Here is a 20,188-nt window from a genome sequence, read left to right on the forward strand (position 1 = left end):
ATTATCATAGACATGGACAAAGATTTTTAATGAAACAATGTTATAGAAACTCCCTTAATGCAAAGCTTATAATTTTTTTGTGTCCCCAAATAATATGTCCCCCCCCTTCCTTTGCACAAGACTTGAATATACTCTACATCATGCAGTAAGATTACGAGTTGTTGTCAAATAGGACATATATTTGCATATTTTTTCATACTAGTCATGCTCTCTTTAAAACTGGACAGGTTTGTAATATTTGCCAATTTATAGTATTTGTAAAACTTGTGACATGCTACCTCGCTGCATAATCCAGGACCAGAAGATGAAGATGTTATTTCCACCTGTACAATGAATATCCATTGTCTCTTATCCTGGATCAGCTTCATCTTCTCTGACTTTAGGCACCTGGCAGACATTCCTAAATTAGGACTCTGGTTGCCACAGGTTATTTATGATACTGGTGAGAAGGAGAGGCACCCCCAGAGGAAAATACCTTGTCTTTGATCTGAATCTCTCCCTGGAGATTCCTCTCTCTTCTTGCTGAGTATACAGGGCGCATCCATTAGCTATGTTTTTAAGCATGATGCCTTGAGATAGGTGGGATGAATCAGGACTCCTGAGCCTTTTCTTTTCCTGTTACAATATTTATCTATTTGCTCTACTTAACCATAAACTCTCTGCAGAAAGGACTGTATCTTCTGTCTTTTTTTATCCAGTAGCCTGGAAAAAAAATTTTAAAAGACAATATTTTAAAAAAATGTATTTCAGTATGAAATTACATACTTCAGACACAGCATTTTCTTTTATGCTTATCAATAACTCTGTACTTTGAAAAACACATTCTCCATTAAGTTTATACTCTTGACTTAAAACCTTCCGCTGACTTTAGTCAGAACGAGACTGGACACTTTTTCATTACATGAACATTTTATTCAATCAGCTGTGGAATAGTTGTAATTTTGGTTTATTAGATTTGGTGCAGCTGAATTGGAAAAAGGTGACAAAGCAAGCTAAGTTTTATATGTGTTGTTACACTAGTTACTTGTAATAATTCTTGGAGTAGAAACATTACAATATTTGAGGATCTGAGATGTCATCAATCATTTACACCCAGTGTTTTTGACAGCTGTTGATTAAAAAAAATACCAGAAAACAAAAAGAAAAATTACAATATACACCATTTTAGAAATAAAAGTAACACTATCTAAATTAGAGACATAATTTTTTTTTATAAGTATCCTTTTACTATTGTTTACATGTATCAGGTTTTGTAACCTGATTGCTCAGGTAGTAGTGCATTGATCCCAACTGCAGGTCACCTGTATTTACAACACAGCAGAGCTTTTCAATCCCAGTGCAGAGATGTAAATCTATACTTGTAACGCTCAAGACAGTACTCCAGACACTGAGCTATATCCTACTCTTCTCAACAAAGTGTTCTTTCTTAAAACAAAAACTTTCTAGATGAAATTTGTATGGAAACGGTTATATCTCTATGGAACATTAGGGCTTTGGTGAACCAGCGTATTTCACCAAAATGTCACACAGGTGATCATGTTCCAACCACTTGTAATGCTATGCTATATATTTAAATCTTTCTTAAAATCTTTAAGCTGGGGCCATGCAGAACTGTTAATGCTGTCATCCATAATTAAAATGTGTGATTAGTTTTGAACTCTAAATTCTGCCAAATGTGATCTTACAATGTAAGCCGAAATTCTAAAGGTTCTTTTTCATGGCCAAAGAGATTACCAGGTGTCAGTTCACAGGAAACTCTTGCTGCAGCAAATTAGATAATTTTGTAGAGTAATCTCTAAAGGCCATGTAAAACTTAAATCTTTAACAATCTTTAGGGAAACTTTTTCTGATAGCAAAGACCTGGGATTTTTTAAAACCAGTTAGAAGAGTTATTATTTAACCTCTTTTGGTGACATTATTTTAGGCTGCCTTGTTATAAATTCAACAAAGGCCATATGGATTGATTTACATTGTGAAGGTTATCTTGAAACCAGAAGACTAGAAACTTTTTTTAAACAATATCTTAAATTCTGAATTATATTTGGTAAGCTCTTCACAAAGGGTTTAACAATACATCTTCATTGAATCCAGTGTCAATATCAAAGCTAAAATGAATGAAATTAATGAGCTAAAGAAAGATGCAGCTGGAAAAAGAAATGCTAGAGTAAGCAATGGAAAAATCATAGAGTCCTGAAGCTGGTGAATGTGAGCTTAGAGACCTGGAAAAAGCAGCAACCCTCAGCCAGACTTCTATGAGCAGAGCAGAGGAACTACAGGGTATGTGCTGCTGAGGAGAGCTCATGAGTGCATCTCACCAGAAAGGCAAATACTTTTACCTAGTTTTATCAAATTCCTTCTTATATCTCATGGCATTGAAAGCAATTTTTTGTGTAGATAACGTCTTTCTAACAGACTGACACAGTAGGATCCACTTGCCTACAGTGGGTTGCCCAAGATCTTTGGGATATCAAAACTGTGCTGTGCCAGCAGCAGTTCAAGTCTAACTCAAGAAAGTCTCATTTAAGAGTCAAATATAATGTTTACTGAGATACAAATAAATAAAAAGCACATGGTTCATGACAAATTTGGGGGCATTCACTGAATTTTGGTAGATTATTATCAATCCAGGAATAAATTCATTTTTCAAATGTAATAATGCATTTTGGAGTCAGGATGAGGAGGCAGCACTCAAAATCTTGCATACTAAAGCAAAAATACTGCAGTTTGAAGCAGTTTAAGGTGAAGTAGAATTATTATCAATTTCATAGGATATGGCTGATAATTCTGATGTCTCATTTGTGCTAGTTAATATACTTTTTACTGTACAAAATTCTCCAACCAGGTTATGAGGCTTTGAAAGGTCAGTCCTCCCTTCTTAACAAAAATTTACTAAAATTTAGATGAATTGTCATCACACTTGGCAGTAATTGTCATTCTTACATCAAGTTTTATTAAGGAGAAACACATTAACGTTTTAGAGGAATTACCATATTTCCCATTTGTTCCTTTTCTGCTGATTCCCATTTGTACCTGCTGATATTCTTCCAATGGAAATGCACTTCAAGACATTTTGTGGAAACTTTGAGCCAGGCTCACCAATAAACTCTGTCAATCCATACTAGGCAATTAAGTGGTATATTTAATCTGTTTTACCTCAGGAGAAGGCCTGTAAATCACACCCATTAGTTAATTAACTGTCCCATTAGTTGAACTGACACCAATTTAAGGGGTTGAGAAGACAGCTTTCCTTTCACTTGCAAGTACTTTTCAAAGTCAGAATATGGTGCATATATAATTAAACAACAATTTTTGCCATGGATTTTTGGGAACAAGGTTTACATCTAAGGCATAGCCTTTGATTTACTAGGGTCAATGCATAAATTGCAAATGAAATCCTTAAATTTGATTCTGTCTGAGAATAAGACAGTGAAGCATATGAAGTAATGTACTTTTTAATGTTGAATGCCTAGAGGAGACTGGAGGGTATATAAAGGAACAAGCTTCCACCCACCCACCCTTTGACTTTATAAATTACATTTTTTCTGCCCTCTGAGCTTAAAAACTCTCTTAACAAAGATTCTTTAGGACCTAAACTTTGCAGGATTAAAATAAGAATGTCTTATATTCAGGTTGTCGATATTTTTTGTATTCCTGCACAGTTTAGTCCTTTTTGAGACATGTTTAAAAGTAGTTTTAATTCACCAGCTGTCTCTCATTTCAATCTAATCCTTTACACATTCTCCTCACCAGCACATATTTTAGTCAGCTACTTGTAGGACTTTGGGAAACTTCTAACATCTTTTGGTAAAATCTTTCAGGCAGTACGAGATTGAGAAGAAACACATTTCAACCAAAAAACCTGGAGTAGACATTCCAGCTTTTTACAATTCACCTTCTTTGATGATGCTAGCATGTCCTTTAGAACAAACTGGCATCTGGACAGTCAATCCAGATTGTATTCCAAATGAAATGGGAGCAGTCAGTGTCCAGATAAATAGGGAGAAGGATGGGTAAATATATAATGCCCTTGAAATAATTCAGGGGTTTGCAATCATTGTTAAAATGTCTGCTGATTAACTTCAGCAAAATGACTGTACAGCATTGTGACCATATCTCAGTCTTCAGATTTATGAATCTTGTGGCATGAAAAGCTATTTCAGAAAACAAAGCAAAATCTTATTGCAGAACTTTTCAGATTTTTTAGTTAATCAAACTTAATTCAAGGCTTATAAATATAGTTTGGCTTGGGTTGCTCTTATGGTATGGCTATGGTAGTTATGTTTTCAAGTGACTACATTTCCAGTTTACAGCATGGTATTGTGATACTGTTCTAGTTTTAGCCTATTTTCTCTGTTAGGATTATATACAAGCATGTACAGTGACAGTATACAGAGACAGACATTTGGAAAATTATTTAGGAAAAAAAACCTGATCAGTATTCAGTATTGTCAAGATGACATCTGATTGTTCACATGGCATTCTTTCTGTAGTATGGCGTCAGAAAACAGTCTTTCAAGCTAGATCTGGATTTAGGGTAGTTTATGAGAAAATTGCAGGCTACACCCAAAGATGATAGAAATATGCATAGCTCTAGCAAAATTATATTCATTTACACAGGTTAAGAATTTTCCTGTGCCTTTATTATGAAGCTAGCATACATGGTACAGAAATCTCTTAGTGAAATAACCCTCTCATCATTTATTGTGTAAACTTACCTGATCATATCTTTGTTTCTTTGTTTAATTAATTTAACCATTCTGCAGGATGGAATGAAACTCTACCATCCCAAACAGGGGGGCTATTACTTTGGGAATAAATGGTTTTGCCACGAAATACTTCTGGCAAAGTGAGTACTCTAGTGTGTGCTCTAGCAGAGAGCTTCATATTGATAAGACTTAATGTATGACAAGAGATTGCAATTTCTGTTCAACACCACATTCTCAAATACAGTTCAACTCATTTGAGTGAGAAATAATTTGGTCTTTATGCTATTTCCATCCTGAAACTCTCTTCAAAAGAGACAAATTGTGATAAATTATGTGTGGTGGTGTTCTCTTGTGATTGATGGCAGAGAAAATCAAGCTTTCACTTAGATGCTCACTGTGGAATTGAACCAGGCTTACCAGAAATAAGACAAACATTTTACATTGAGTCATCCAGCCCTGTTGCTCAGTCTAGAAGCTCTGTTTTTAAGTTCCAGCCACCCCCATTACTCAACAGGATCCACTTCTTTCTTTCAGGGGACTGGTAATTAGCACAAGTACAGTTATTGTAAGCTAATTATATGTTCTAAAACTAATGTACTTACGTGAACCAGAGGGTAGCTTACCATGTGAGCATTTGATAAGCAAACAGGTGTTTAAAAGATTTAATGGGTTTGTAGCCATCTGTAGTGATTAATGAAGTTTGAGAACCTCACTGCAGCTCATAATACCATCATAAAAGAACACTGGGATTTTTGGTTCAAAAAAAGTGTAAATGATTCTTAGATTTTCCTGCTTAAATCCCTTATGCTGAGTTACAATTTTATATTCCAAGGGGCAATGAATAATTGAACTTTCCTGGAAACTACAAAAAAAAAGAAAAAATCTTCCCTCTAACTTCTCCCCACCTTTTTACTGCAAGGTAGAATGAAGTGTATTTTTCCACATATGGAACAGAAAAATAGAGCAGATTTTCCTTCTTCATAACCAATTTATTGCATCTCAATCCCCTTACTAAATCAGAAACCTGGGTTAAGCAATTTCTGCTCACCACACCCTGTAGAAATGTTGCCCCTTTTGAAATCAGTGACAAAATTCCCATTGTGGCCAGATACTTCTCCCTGTCTGGAGATGGGGGAGCCAAGTATGAGTAAAAGAAAGTGCCCCTGCCTATGACTGAGAAGTGGTTATGACTGTACAGCATTAAGCTATGCATTAAGCTATAGCATTAAGCTATGGACCCACAAAAGACAGAGTGGGATACAAGATATGGGTACACCTCAGATCTTGATATCCCACAAAAGCCACACTTTTTTGTAGGACTAAAGGGAGTGCATCCTTCAAGTCATGATTCACAATGTTGTAGGTCTTTCAAAATGAATGTGATACTGTTGAGGTCCTCCTACAAGATAACTAAGTGGACCATCAATTTCAGCCAGGCTGTTGGAGACCAAGGATTCATTACTTTTACAGAAGCTGTTGTATGGAATAAAACAATTGCTGAGGCAAGGCAGAATGAAGACTCGTCTTTATCTGGAGGGCTAGTAAACTCATACGAGAAGACCAAGTTGTAGGGGATTCAATCTCTACTCCAGGAAGTTTCATTTTATGAAGTCCAAACTGGACAAGTACACAGACTTAGCTCTGCATGGAGTAGAAGTTCCATGACCACCTCAACAGAATAAGCCCAGTTTCTTACCCATTTGTGCCATATTGCTGACTGACCTTAGCATTTAAAGGAAAGAATACAAGTTCTGCCTGATTTTTTTCTTGCTCACCAGGAATATTTATAAGTGTGAATTCTATGTGGCTTTCACAATGTCCAATAATGCATTCATGCCTCAGTCTTCAAAACATTTGTAGCACTGTGAGAGACTGAAAGAGTTAATGTCTCAAGCATTGTGGAGAGATGAGGTGTGATTTGCATGGCGATGGCAAGTCGGCTAGCATGGGATGGGGAGAAATCTTCAGAGGAGAGACTAAAAGAGGTATTGTCTTGTGAGACACTGAAAGAGGTGCTGTCTCAAACATTGTATCGAGATAAGGTGCAGCAAGTCGGCTAGCACAGGATGAGAAGAGCGCGTCAGAGGATGCACAATTACCATCCATGGCCAGAGGTCACACAGAGTTTTATCTAAGGAATGGGCCTACAACCACTCGAAACTTGGAATGAAACTCCTCACAACCCCCCCCCCCTCCCCCAGTGCCTGCGAACTTTTGAGGACCAGAACAACCTAAGTCCTCCAGGGGTGTGACCTGAGGCAGGGGTTAGAGTATAAAGAGACTCCTTCCCCAGGGAACCGCGCACGCCCATCACCGGAGGATTGCCACGTCTGTCACCGTCATCGCGGGATCCAAGGGTGGTGATAAATTTCTTTTTCTTTATCTTCCTCTCTTCTCTTTTCCTTTTCTCACTTTTCTTTTCCTCTGCTCTTCCACTATATATATATATATATATATGGGCATATGAGTTTTGGATGAATTGTGATGGGTTGCCCGGAAAACAGCTCCATTGCCAAATTGCCTCTGTTCGTTCTCTGAGCTTGCTACTTTGTTAAGTTTGTAGTTTGCTAGTTAATAAAGTTGCTAGTCTGACTGTTCCTCTGAGTCATTGTCGTGACTCTACCGGCCTGCGGCTCCGGCTCTGCTGAGTGGAGATCGGCCTTTGCCGGTACACAAATCCCCGGGGAATCAAAAAGATCACCCATCTCGCAACCCACCGAGTGGGACGGGACAAGCACTTACCAGGTGTCTCCCAATTCCAAAGTTCACAAACATTGCAAGAATTCACTATTTTTGAGACCTAGAACTCTCTTTCCACCTGGGTTTAAATTGCTTGATAGCTTCAGAAGTTTACAAGGGAAAACATTTAGGAAACTAAGAAAAAGACTTAACTGGAAAAGGCATTTATTTGTTTTATACATATACAAGTTACAGATAAAAAACTGCATCACAAAGGGACCTATAACCTCCATAGGTAGGAGATGAATCAAAGAGAATTCTGTCATTTATGTCCCTTTTATTCCCTTTTCTTTAAGTGATTATTTCTAGTAATGCTTTTAAAAGGAATAATTCAAATAGAAAATAAATTATAAAATGCCAAATATAATAATTAATATATATGTTATTGCAATAATAACAAATGACCTATTTTTAATTTATTCAAGGAATTGTCCGATGGCCAGAAACAATTTTTCCATTCATCATTATTAAATAAGGTGATTTGTCGTTCATGGGTATGTTGTATATTTCAGCACCTCAAACCAGGTTGCCTACTGCTCTAACTTGGCACAGCTTCATTGATTTTATTGACTCTGTTAATGGAAAGGTGACTGTTTTGCAGTCACGGTTGATGCCAGCAGATTACTTGCCCCCTGTATTTTCATGGTAACATACCAAGATTTCATAGAATCAGTCTAACAGTATATCAATTATTTCTTTTTCATACATTGTCATCCAACCAGCAATTGAGATGTATAATTTTACCTCAGCTTTTTCACACGTGCTCGAGCCAGCTTTAACCCATCTACTTTAAGTACTCTTGAAAATATGGCAGCATGGCTTCCAAATGTGCCACCGTGACTCATGTGGCCTAAAGCCAATGACTCTGAAGTGTCACCTAGTACACCAGCTAACTGCCAACAGTAACCACATAGCCTTGTAGTACAGTAGAGCCATTGATAGTAGCAGGCTGTAAGCTTTGTACACTCAATGGAGTTTGTAAGACGTCAGGACTGAGGCCTGGCAAGCTTGCTATGTCTGAACTTTTCTTGACCTACCTGCAGCTTTGTTTCATTTGGTTTAGCTATGATGGTAATTTCTCTAATTGATCAGGTGTTTACGGTTGTACTTTTTGTTAGGTTGTATGATAAAAGCTCATCTGCATACCCACAAAGGAACACAGAGGCACAATGACTGGTGGGGGAGCCCTGCTGGCTGCTCCCAGGCCCATTGCCGAAAAACCATCAGCCCATCAAAAGCCCATCTCTACAAACCCACAGAACAGAGGCACAACAGCAGATGGGGAACCCAAATTAAGGACTCAGAGGGAGGGACACCCTGTCTGGGCCCCTCCCAGCAGAGCCTCAGCCCCATTGTCCAGGTGTGAAACCCACCATGATGAGTCATTGGGACCAGATCTCCCTGTCACCTTTTGAACTATAGGCGAGTTGCTGCCAAGGGGTGTGGGACACAGTAGGGAAGGCAGGGAAAGAGCATGTTGGGATTGCACAGGATTTACTAAGGCATGTTTAGAGGAGGAACCAGAGGTGGGAAAAGGGTGGGGTTTAGGCAATCTGGGGAGAAACAGGTAGGGGAAATAGAGGGATGAGGGAATAGAAGGGCCCATTTGGGTGTAAGCAGGGGCTGGTCAGTATGTTTGTGTGGCCATGCCCTGCACCTGATCACTGCAGTCTGTCCTGTCTCCTTATTAAACTCCATCTTCAACTATTTTCCAGTAAGGGGCTCCATGTGCAGGTGCATGTATGGGATGTGTGGGTGCCAGTGACTGGAGTGAGTGCGGGTGTGTGAGCGTGTTGATCACTAGTGAAGATCCAGCTGAACAAGTCAGCAGGAAGGTGAAGTGGCCTGGGATCAAGGCGGGTGTGTGGGTGCCTGAGGGCCAGCTCTGGGTGTGAGAGCGCCTGTGTGTCTCTAAGGGTGGGAGCACAGGGGGTCAGCTATGGGGCCAGGGAGTCCTTGACAGCTCTGTGTGTGTGTGTGTGTATGTGTGATGGTCTGTACCAGCAACTGGAATGGGGCTGTGGCCTTGGGGGTTCATATGTCCAGGTGCCAGCAACGGGGGAGACTGGGATCCAGGGACAGTGACTGGGCAGATTGGGTGTATGAGGCCAGATGCTGGAGGGACTCACACTGTATGTATATATATAAATATGATATGTATTCCCACTAACAGGTCTCCATCCTGCTCAGCCAGAGAGGGGAGCAGGATGAGGTCATTGCTGCTGTCTGTGTTCGTGTGAGTGCTCTGTGCAACTGTCCGTTATGTGTGGTAAGACACGCATATATGTGGTGTATACCTGTGCTCAGTGTGCATGTGCCTAGTGGGAATACATTTTCAGCCTCATTACTTGTTAGACCTGGGGGCATGGAGTTGCAGCAGCCTTGCCTCTCTCAGGCTGTTGGATCCAGCATGATATATTTTCCTCTAACACTTTTGATTATCTTCGAGTGGTACAACCATAGTTTTATATCAATAACAATGATAAGCAACTATTCTGTGTAATATAGAGACCTGGTATGAAAGCAGCAGTCTGAGAACTGGAGATACAGGATGCGGCATGGAGGAGTGTGGGACTGGGATAGTAAGAGATGGAGCACAGCCTTGGCACTAGCGATACCACAGCTGTAAGCAACTGACCGACGGTCAGTTATAGAGATACAGACCTGGAGCTGGCCAAAACTGGTGCTAGGGGTAACAAGGAGAACAAAGAAATGGTATCAAACATATGGAAAAGGCACCATATGTAGTAAGTTTGGATGTAATGTGGAGCTGCAAACCAATGAATAAAGAGAAAGATGTAAAAACATTTAAGCAAACATATAAAAATTACTCGGAGTGGGTACTGGAGGAGGAAGAAGAAACTATCAACATCAACATCACATTACTCCTGGCAAAGGAGCTCAGATGCTACTGACTTTCCATAACACCCCACAACCCCCACCCCTGGTAGAGTAAAACTACCAATATTAGGACCCAGAGGAGCAGGGGAAGGGTGAGCATAACACCAGGAATAGGGGTAGAAACTAAGAAGTGTGTGTTAAACAATTTTAACTTCATTATTACTCTTTCTTTAACAATTAATTCTGGACTAATAATGGTTAGATTATTAAGATTTCCATTATACAAACAATAAATTCATGGCTTTATTTGTAAGATTTGCTTCTCTTTGCCCATGAACAAGATTTTGAGCATAACACTACACATGCTGGAAGGTAGTTAACCTTTAGAAATGGATGTCACTATAAATCTGGCAAACTGTGTGGACACACAAGAAGGATATATTCTGGAACACTCGGAGGCACTGGGCGAAGAGAAGGGCAACAAGAAGGATGTGGTGGTGTTGCAGCGAGGTAGTCATGGAGGAAATAAAAGGAAGAAGACAATGCTGCAGACCAAGGCAAATGTTGCAGGAACAGTACCTGAAAGAAACGATGCTACATTATTCAGGAACATTTGTCTAAAAGTTCCAAAAAGGAATTTATCAAAAAAGTATTGTATCATTTCTATGAATGCTAGTGACAGTATTCTGTTAAGCACTATCTGCCTTATGCCAAGCTATGAAAGCTGTTCTAAAATCAATTGGATCAATAATATAGCCTCTAAAAATAAAATCCCCTGCTGTTGCTCCCTTGACAGCTGTGGATCAGAGAGTTGCTTTATATAGCTGATACTTACACACAATAATGTCACGTATATGTGTTTGGATGGACAATACCACACTCAGCACAGAAACTGTTCCTGATCTATTTTGGATTTTGGAATTTGAAAACTTGCTGTTTCAAATTTTTATCCACAACTTTTATCCACAAAAGACAAAATATTCTTTAGCTTTTTATAAGAATAATTACCATCTTCTACTAGGCTCCCCAGGAGCAATTTAAGTGAAAATAAAATAATTGAGATCTAAACACCTGTTCAAAGGTTGTTACTATTCTGACCGAGGTAGTTACTCATTTGAGGGTGTTTATTCTAAAGGTCAAATAAATGTGGCAGCACTTATTTGCAGTTGCTGCTAATTCATGGGTAATGCTAATCAAGACATATTCTTAACGTTGCTACTGTAAACAGCAATGGGACCCAATTTGGTTGGTACCTACAACTATTTGGTTGGTACCTACAACTACCACATGTACTTAAACAATATAAACACAGGATCCATTTCTTTGGAGTGACTATTGTCACACCCAAATGAGCTGGTGTCATCTAACTTAGGTAAATAATATCTAACCTATTCTTTTCGTATTACCTCCCAATTCTTGATCTGTGACCACTGATAGTAGTTATGTTATCCATCTGATCACAGCTGAACTTTTTAAATGAAGATGAAGCTGAAGCGGCATTAAACTCCCCAGTCTTCTTCACATCATCTGTTATTGGCCCTCCTTACTTGATAAGTATTGGAACATCCTCTTTTCAGTTTTCCTCTCATTCCTAGTTTACATATAAAAACCTTTCTTCTTATAACCCTTTATGTCCTTTGCTAGCTGTACCTCATTTGATGCCATACCCTGTTGCCACATTTCCTACCCTTCTATTCCTTGTCATTCAGCATGGTTTATGGAAGGCATATCATCTCAATACATATACCTTCTAGAATATAATCTGATTATCATTGTTAGTTTCTAGATGTACTGGTTTGGGCTGGGAGAGTTAATTTTCTTCACAGCAGCTCGTATGGTGCTATGTTTTGTATTTGTGACCAAAACAGTGTTGATAACATAGGCGTGTTTTAGCTATTGCTGAGCAGTGCTTACACAGCACCAAGGCCTGTTCTGTTTCTCACACTGCCCTGCCAATGAGTAGGCTGGGGGTGCACAAGAAGTTGGGAGGGGAGACAGCTGGGACAATGGACCCCAACTGACCAAAGGGATATTCCAGACCATATGACGTTGTGCTCATGTGGTGGGTTAACCCTGGCTGGATGCCAGGTACCCAACAAAGCTGTTCTAGCATTTGCCTCGTCAGCTGGACAGGGGAGACGAAATATAATGAAAGGCTCATGGGTCAAGATAAGGACAGGGAGAGATCACTCACCAATTACTGTCACAGGCAAACCAGACTAAACTAGGGGAAATTGATTTAATTTATTACCAATCAAATCAGAATAGGGTAATGAGAAACAAAAACTAAATCTTAAAACATCTTCCCCCCACCCCTTCCTTCTTCCCAGGCTCAACTTCAAACCCGAATTCTCTACCTCCTCCTCCCCCAGTGGCTCAAGGGGATGGGGAATGGGGGTTGCGGTCAGTTCATCACACGTTGCCTCTGCCGTTCCTTCCTCCTCAGTGGGAGGACTCCTCACACTCTTCCCCTGCTCCAGCGTGGGGTCCCTCCCACGGGAGACAGTCCTCCATGAACTTCTCCAACATGAGTCCTTCCCACAGGCTGCACTGCTTCAAGAACTGCTCCAGCGTGGGTCCCTTCCACAGGGTGCAGTCCTTCAGGAACAGACTGCTCCAGTGTGGGTCCCCCACTGGGTCACAAGTCCTGCCAGCAAACTTGCTCCAGCGTGGGGTCCTCTCTCCACAGGTTCACAGGTCCTGCCAGGAGCCTGCTCCAGCATGGGCTTCCCACAGGGTCACAGCCTCCTTCAGGCACATCCACCTGCTCTGGTGTGGGGTCCTCCACAGGCTGCGGGTGGATATCTGCTCCACCATTAACCTCCACGGGCTGCAGGGGGACAGCCTGCCTCGCTGTCCAAATGTGTCCTCGCTGGGGACAGTCTTCACCACGGGCTGCAGAGGACTCTCTGCTGCGGTGCCTGGAGCACCTCTTCCCCCTCCTTCTTCACTGACCTTGGTGTCTGCAGAGTTGTTTCCTGTCACATATTCTCACTCCTCTCTCCAGCTGCTGTTCCGCACAGCATTTTTTTTCCCCTTTTTAAATATGTTATCAGAGAGGCACTACCACCATCGCTGATTGGCTCAACCTTGGCCAGCGGCAGGTCCATCTTGGAGCCAGCTGGCATTGGCTCTATTGGACATGGGGGAAGCTTCTAGCAGCTTCTCACAGAAGCCACGCCTGTAGCCCTTTGCTACCAAGCCCCTTGCTACCAAAAAACACGCAAACCCAATACAGCTCAGCAGTTAAGCATTGGTGTTTGTCTTCCCAAGTAACCATTATGCTTGATGAAGCCCTGCTCTCCTGGAGACGGCTAAACCGCTGCCTGCTGATGGAAAGTAATGAATTAATTCCTTATTTTGCTTTGCTTGCACATGCAGCTTTTTCTTTACCTATTAAACTGTCTTTATCTTGACCCATGATTCTTCTCACTTTTACCCTTTGGATTCTCTCCCCTATTCCACTGGTGGAGAGTGAATGAGCGGCTGTGTGGGGCTTAGCTGCCTACTGTGGTTAAACTACAACAGTCTTTTTTGGCTCCCAACTTGAGGCCCGAAGGGTTTGAGATAATGACAGATTTGACTGGAGTGTGATAGACTGAAACTGTAGCTGTTATAGCTGTTTAGCTACTAACTGGCAGGCTCCTGTACTTGCCATGGGGCTTGCTTGCCTTACTGTGTATTGGAGTCTTGTTAGTGGCTGCTTTTTGCATTTAATTTCTGTTGTACTGCTTATCATCTCACTCTGCTGTGCCTGGGAACATTTTGATAACAGCAATAGTGATTGGCCTGGGCTGGCAGATGGCCAGGGCATCACTGCTGGTCCTGTGCTGCTGTACGGGACAGGCTGGAACTCCAGTGTGAACTGCAGTCGAAGGAACTGCAACTTGTGGATAAGTACACATGGGAGCAAGTACACCTCAAAGCGTCTGTGGCCATGGATATGTCTACATTGCAGCAGGTACACTGCTGAAGGGATTGTGGCACAAGGTTAAGTCCATGGTGGAGCGGGTACACCTTGAAGCATCTGTGGCCATGGGTAGGCCATGCCAGAACACCTCAAAGTCTCTGTGGATGTGCATAAGTGCACACTGCAGCAGGTTTACCCCTGGAGAGACTGTGGCCCATGAATAAGTCCACCCTGGAGCAGGGGCAAGGGGAGGAGTTCATTGTCGTGTTAAACCCTATGGCCTGATCCAAAGAGACCAGGCATGGAGATTGTAATGCATACACCTTTAAATTGTTGTAACCCATTATTTGAGTTGCATGTTATAGGAAATACTATAGCAGGAACCACCTGAACCAATGGAGGAGAAGCCTTACAAGAAGCAGTGCAAGTGCAGCAGTGACCTGACCCAACCTGGCTTTGGTGCCAAATAACTCCACGCAACACACCACCTCTCCTGTCCTCAGTGACCACTGTCCTGGTTGCGGCTGGGATGGAGTTCATTTTCTTCCTAGTAGATGGTATAGTGCTGTGTTTTGGATTTTAGTATGAGAATAATATGGATAACACACTGATGTTTCAGTTGTTGCTAAGTGGTGTTTACAGTAGTCAAGGACTTTTCAGCTCCCCATGCTCTGCCAGGTGCACAAGAAACTCGGAGGGGGCACAGCCAGGATAGTTGATCCAAACTGACCAAAGGGCTATTCCATACCATATGACATCATGCTCAGTATATAAACTGGGGGGAGTTGGCCAGGGGATAGCGATCACTGCTCGGGGACTGGCTAGGCGTCGGTCGGCGGGTGGTGAGCGGTTGTATCACTGTTTTTTTTTTTTTCCCCCTGGGTTTTGTTCCTCTCTTGCTCTCTTGTTGTTTTCCTTCTCACTACAATTTATTATTATTATTTTGTTCCAATTATTAAACTGTTCTTATCTCAACCAACAAGTTTTCTTACTTTTGCTCTTCTGATTCTCTCCCCCATCCCACTGCGGGGCAGGCTGAGCAAGCAGCTGCGTGGTACTTAATTGCCGGGGCTACTGGGGCTAAACCACAACACCACCATAACAGATGGAGCCCAAAGTCATGGACTAAATGAACTCAATGCATATTTTATGGGCATTTTATGGGCATTTTACAGGGGTGGCCCACAGACTAAGGGAAAAAAAAAAGCTGCCTACTGGGGTTAGTCCACAACACTAGTGATGTGGTTTACTTGAGTTCTAGGAGTTAATTTACTTGGTATGATATGGCAAAGTTGATTAAGAAGTTGAAGTGGCATCTAACCACATGGAACACGGTACCTGGATTGTAAACTCCTAGTATTCAAACAATAATTTTAAGCAGGTAATCAGAACTGATTGTGCTTTCACTGAGGTCCAACAGGATTAGCTTTTAATTGGCCATGCATTATTTAACATCTTGAAAGACCTGGAATAAAATAAATGACCAATAAAGCTGCAGATGAACAAAGAATGCTAAATAATGAAGCAGTAAGGACACCATGTTACTTTTTAAACAAACAGTATCGCATGACCAAACAGTATACATTTTAACACAGAAAAATAAAAAGACATACACCTTGAAGCAAAGAACACTGGGCTGTAGAGGTGAAGTCCTGGGAAGCACTGTCTCTGAGTGGGACACAGAGATCATACTGGATAAGTAGGTAAATATCAGCAGAGAATATGGCCACTGTTGCCAAAACCTGTAAATTTATAAATGAAAATATTTATAAAAATACCTGACTTATTCTGCTTTTGCATTTGGCACTATTTCAGCTTCTATTAATATAATATGTCAATTTCTGGTATTCATAACTCAAGAAGTAGGTTGTTAAGTTGGAGATGATTCAAAGAAAAGCCTCAAAACTAGTCATGGTATTGGGGAAAAAGAGAGTGGGAGTATTCACGAAGCTAATTGCTTTAGGATCATGCAGTTGTAAAGGGAAAAAGATCATTAGAACAACGCCCCAGTCCTGTTCTGAAACTACCTCTGAGAAAGACTCTGTTGAAAACAGAAGTCTAGAGAGGATTTGCCTCCATAGCCTAAGTTAACTAACTTCTATGGATTTCTCTTCTGGTATTGTCGTGGGAAACAGCTATGTGACAAGAAAAGGTTTTTCAATCTAGTAAAACAAATTATAACAGAACCTAACATCTGGAAATTGAAACCACAAAAATTCTGCATATTTTAAAGTTGAGAAATTATCTACTGGAAAAGTTTACAAAAGATCACTTAGCAGTTCATCACTAAAAATATGAAAATCAAGACTAAATTTTTTCCTATGAGATATATTCTCACTTAAACTGAAATCAGTACAGGAAAGTTGCATAGAAAGTCAGGCTAGGTGATCACAACTTCCTTTTCTGATTTTATGGGTCTCTGATGCTCACAAATTTGAGTTAGAAACATAACTTCATTTCAGTCTAGTTGAGAGACGGCTGACATGGTAAAAATCTAGGATTTAGATGCATACCATTTCGAAAATTTCAGACTTAAACAACAAATTGTTAGTTTATGAATCTCAAAGAAGTAGATGAACAGTATTCAAAAAGAAACTACTTTCCAAGCAGATATTTCCAGGTCTAATAAGCCATAACATAAAGATGTAGTACTGATACTTAAATTTATAAATAAAAGAACCAAGAAATAAATACTTTCTTAGAATCAGTGGGAGAAGAACATTTTCAGACAGTTTCATAACTGTTGAATGATATTTAAACATTGATAATATTAGGCCCAGATGGACATGCTGTGAACTATTCATAATGTTAAATGCTAATATTTATAAAACAGCAGCTTTCACACTTTATGGTTTGAAATACATAAAACCATTGCTGACCTATTATGTTGCTTTCATTTGTGAACTTGAAGAGGTTTTCATTTTAGCAGTTAATTGTATATCAGCAGAGAATTTCCCCCACTTGTCCTACCTTTAATATGCAGTAAAATCATAAGTGCGTAAGAGTTAAGATTAGTGATCTGTGTGGGCTTGAGATTCAAGATATGAATATTGTGTCATTGCTCAAAATGCAGTATAGGCTACCCATGCCAAAGGAATAGGACAACCTCTTCATGTATTTTCATGACACAAAACGAACATAACCAACATGCATACCAAGCCTTGGCATACTGCAGTATTGGGTACTGTTGCTTTAAATGACAGTATTTCATGAAAATCTGTGTGAAGTGCTGTGAAGCACCTATTACTGTGCACAGTCAAGTAGAAAATAAAGCAAAATAAAGCAGGTCATGGTAACATTTTTAAATGGTGAGTGAACACTAAGTGTTACTTTACTCACACTACCTCTTTAACAAGGAAGCAAAACACAGTACAAATGAATCTGAAAAGGCTAGAAAACACAATTTTCTTGAAAAAGGAAAGTAGCATGAACCAAAATTATCTTTACCTGTATGTTGCTCAAAACCATAGTTCTGTTTACTGTGTTAACTTCCTGCACAGCTCAGAGGTCACTAATCAATATATTAAAGCAAATAAAGACAAAACTCACTTTGCGGGGGCAGGAGGTGAGGGTTGGGAGGCACCACTTTTTATTTCAGTGAAAGTCCTAACATATCTCCAGTCTTAGCTGAAAAAAATAATCTCTTTGTACTGAAATGAGTTATGGGAGGCATATGTGAGTTGCTTTGCATCTCCATTTTCCCTGTGGTCTCAGTTCCCAAAACAAGCTGCCTCTCCAATGATTCACTGGGGTCATGGAACCATAGTGCATCATGAAAAATGCAATCTGGTCAGAAAGCTCAATTCAGCTGATTGTGAAGACAGGAGACAACAAAATTAGACTAGTCTAGACTATAGTAGACTAGAATATTTCAGTTGGAAGGGACCTACAACGATCATCTACTCCAACTGCCTGACCAATTCAGGGCTGACCAAGTTAAAGCATGTTATTAAGGGCATTATCCAAATGCCTCTTAAACACTGACAGGCCTGGGGCATCGACCACCTCTCTAGGAGGCCTGTTCCAGTGTTTGATCACTGTCTCAGTAAAGAAATGCTTCCTCATGCCCAGTCTAAACCTCCCCTGGTGCGGCTTTGAACCATTCCCATGCGTCCTATCACTGGATCCCAGGGAGAAGAGATCAGCACCTCCCTCTCCACTTCCCCTCCTCAGGAAGCTGTAGAGAGCAATGAGATTGCCCCTCAGCCTCCTTTTCTCCAAGCTAGACAGGCCCAAAGTCCCTAGCCACTCCTCATAGGACACGCCTTCCAGCCCTTTCACCAGCTTTGTTGCCCTTCTCTGGAGACATTCAAGGACCTTCACATCCTTCTGAAATTGTGGGGCCCAGAACTGCACGCAGCACTCAAGGTGAGGCTGCACCTACGCGCTGCTCTCCAGCCACTCCTCTCCTCATTTGTACTTGTGCCCGGCATTACTCTGTCCTAGAAAACATTCCTGGCAGCGGTGGGATTCGAACCCACGCCCCCAAAGAGACTGGAGCCTTAATCCAGCGCCTTAGACCGCTCGGCCACGCTACCCTGATGCTGTTGCTGTCTCAATCCCCGGCAACTGTATCCCCCAACCAAAATTCAACTTTTCACAGGATGTTTTAAAACAAATAGTATCTATCCGTTACTTAAACAGAGAAGGAAAAAGGACTAAAAATGGCTTGTTCTATAGGTACAGGTAGACACTCCTTGCAGTGCACCACATGTTTCTGGGCCCCTTGGTAGCTGTCAGGGAACATCAGCTGGAAAGTTCTACAAATACCTCCTTGCCTATGAACCTGTGATCCCTTCCCAAGAAAAGAAAAGGTGATGGCATATTTTTGGGAGGAATGTGTGTTGACTTTGCATTCAAGTTTATATTTTCGTATTTTTGGAGTGTAGTGAGACTGGGGCAATGAAACATCTGTCCCTTCATGCAAACAGTCACTGCAGTGTTCACATCATCTACTCTAGGCCTCTAACAGATGCAATTTGGAGGACCGATGTTAAGTACTGAAGTTCCCTAATGAATGAATGAAGGAACATAAGTGCATGCATCAAAGCAAATCAGAGCATCAAAATTAGATGTCTAAAACAAGGAATGTGGGTACTTTGCCACTATGCAATATGCCATGTCATGAAGTGACGTCTTAAGTGTTTATGTATTAATCTGTGATGCCTGTAGAGTATGGAATTCAAGAGCTTGTTTTATGATCATTTTGACATTTCCAGGGACAGTTGAACTGAAACATGTATTACAGATTTCTTTGATTCTACTTAAATACTTTGACACCTAGGTAGCTACTTTCCCGATTCTGTTATTCTTCAGTGTTATTTTTGCTCTCCGTGCCCTCCTGCCAAGTAGACAACGTGTTGTCAATAACTCAGCAATACTAGATGCTCCAGCAACTTGAACAAACTGTGTGTATATATGTAACTATACAAAAGCTGGATGATGAAATTTCTTTAAATCTGTTAGAGTAAGTACTGTATACCACACAATTGTTCCAAATATTGGATATAACATATACTTACCAGGGGTAGAGTGTGTAGATGCTGCATTTAATTTTGTAGATTTGTATTTCTGGGCCAATTTTTCTTAGTCTTTCACACAAACTGAACCAGTAACAGTAACAATTTAAATCTCTTATAACATGTGCAACATGAAGAACTCTATTTGGGTTATTTCTAACATTCAGATGCTAATTCTGTGTATACAGCTAATAGACCAGCCTCCTATGGACCTGATAGTCCTAGATGGACAACCACGTAGAATTTGTCTGTCAAGTGATTCAAAACATATGAGCCTCACTGGGAAGTGTTAGTAGCCTGGTATCTAGGTTCTCTGACAACCTATTAACCTGTAACTTATGACACAGTCCTTACAAATCATGTCCTCTTATCTTTGCACTAGAGTCAAGTGAATATTTCTTTTTGTACAGTATTGATATGGGTTGCCTCAAAGTTTATGGAATGGCATTGCTCCTGGGATTCAGCTCTGATGC

The 20,188-nt window shown here is 40.7% G+C and overlaps 1 non-coding gene across 1 annotated transcript; it reads right to left on the bottom strand.

Moving 5' to 3' along the window:
- Positions 1–18,652: 18,652 nt before the first annotated feature.
- TRNAL-AAG (transfer RNA leucine (anticodon AAG)) lies at positions 18,653–18,734 on the bottom strand. The gene has a single exon. It is a non-coding gene; the product is annotated as a tRNA-Leu (tRNA).
- Between the last annotated feature and the right edge of the window lie 1,454 nt (positions 18,735–20,188).

The sequence above is a fragment of the Mycteria americana genome, chromosome 1, assembly GCF_035582795.1.
Source record: "Mycteria americana isolate JAX WOST 10 ecotype Jacksonville Zoo and Gardens chromosome 1, USCA_MyAme_1.0, whole genome shotgun sequence".
In the NCBI taxonomy this organism is placed as follows: domain Eukaryota; kingdom Metazoa; phylum Chordata; class Aves; order Ciconiiformes; family Ciconiidae; genus Mycteria; species Mycteria americana.